The sequence below is a fragment of the Alternaria ethzedia genome, assembly GCF_023757985.1.
Source record: "Alternaria ethzedia strain BMP 0044 chromosome Unknown scaffold_144, whole genome shotgun sequence".
Taxonomy (NCBI): Eukaryota; Fungi; Ascomycota; class Dothideomycetes; order Pleosporales; family Pleosporaceae; genus Alternaria; species Alternaria ethzedia.
This window is the reverse complement of record NW_026056337.1, coordinates 3,179-4,902: the sequence shown is the minus strand read 5'-3', so window position 1 is coordinate 4,902 and position 1,724 is coordinate 3,179. Positions and strand designations below refer to the sequence as shown.

General features: G+C 29.3%; 1 non-coding gene across 1 annotated transcript; it reads right to left on the bottom strand.

Moving 5' to 3' along the window:
• Positions 1–563: 563 nt before the first annotated feature.
• Positions 564–640, bottom strand: J4E87_011089. The gene has a single exon. It is a non-coding gene; the product is annotated as a tRNA-Val (tRNA).
• Positions 641–1,724: the final 1,084 nt, after the last annotated feature.

Genomic DNA, 1,724 nt, shown 5'->3' with positions numbered 1-1,724 from the left:
AGTAAGTCTTTGCTGTAATTTTAAACGATCATCTGTAATTAAAGCACCAGAACTACCAGCTGGTGTAGAGCTACCTATACCTGGATCATTAGGAGCTTGCATAGTACTAATATACCCAACTGGGTTAGTACCACCACAAGAATGCATTCGGAAAGTATTTTCTTTAAGTCATTCATTAATTACAAAACGACTACCACCTAAAGAGCAAAAGTAACTAAAGCTAACAGTTCAATTATCTAGATTAGTAAAAACGTCATATTCTAAATAATTTAAAAGAATAAGTCTTAATATATAGCCCATCGCAGCAGTAGTTATACTACTAATAAACCCTATAAGAAAATTTTTATTGATAGATAGTTTACGGTTTAAACTATTTTGTTTATTTTTGAATATGTTTAACATAGAATATTGTTATGAATTATTGGTATAAATTAGGGCAAAGCAATGAAAGTTATAAGTTTAATTAATATTGTACATCCTTACTACATTACTATGAATTTTTATGTTTATTATGGTTAAATTTAACCATTTTCCCTTTAAGATAGGTGTGTAATTATGAAAAATAAGTTGAAAATAAGTGAATCGAACACTTAACCTGCCGCGTGTAAAATGGATGCTCTACCAATGGAGCTAATTTCTTTTTTTATGGGGGGGGGGGGGCTTTAAGCAAAAGTTTATTTTACTCTTCTCCCCCCACCCTTAATTGCTGTATAAATTGTAGACTGCAATTAACCAGTTACTTCATAAGATGTATATACTGGGATATGTTATACTATCTGGTAAGGTGTTACCTTTCATAACATGTTAATTGTACAAGACAATTATTTTAATAAAATCTATCTAGTCCCCTCTCCGAAGGTCTTTGACCCTTGGGGAGCGGAAAAGGCCCGCCGTTCCGGCGGGTCTAGAGTTATTAGATGGGTTTTATCCAACTATTGTTCTTGTAATCAAGATAAGAATTTCTCTAAGGAAACTGATTCTACAACAATTGGCATACTCGAATGAAGGATACCACAAATTTCTGAACATTGCGGGTTATTTCTACGTTTATTTAATGTAATTGAATAATACTTATTACTACTCCAGTCAAAGAAAGTATGTTATTTTTTTTAACTATTATTTAGTTATTTATGAGAAAAAGAATAGTTTTTATATTTTTTACCGTCTTTTAAATGAAGATAAAGAGCTTTTCTATCTAATTTGATATTTAAAGTACCAAAGTATTTAATTGTATCCGTAATACTTTCAAATTCTTTCTCAAAATTTTCTCCTTTTACTACTATAGGTTTATTTTTTCTATTCACTTTTAAGGTATCTAAGTCTGCATCTACTTTTAATTTTTTATATTCATCCATTATTAATCCTACTTCTGAAAAATGATCCGGTAAAATATTATCTGAAAATTTACATAAGAAATTATGAAACACTTTTTCATTTTTTATATATTTAGTAAGAGTGGCTCTTTTAATCGTTAAACCTAATTCTCTTAAGTATTCAATACAAGATGTTAACGAATCGAAATTTAAAGTTTGGCCTATAGAATCTGAATTTACAAAGGCATTTCCTTCTTTAATTTCTAATTCTACTGATATACTTCTACGAGTTCCTACTATATACATATCTTTTCTTTCTTTTTGCATAACCTCTACTAATTTATCCACCGGAATATTGCTTGTTAAAGCAGTAGGTATGTAATAGCTTAATAGTAAGAATTTATTAAGATA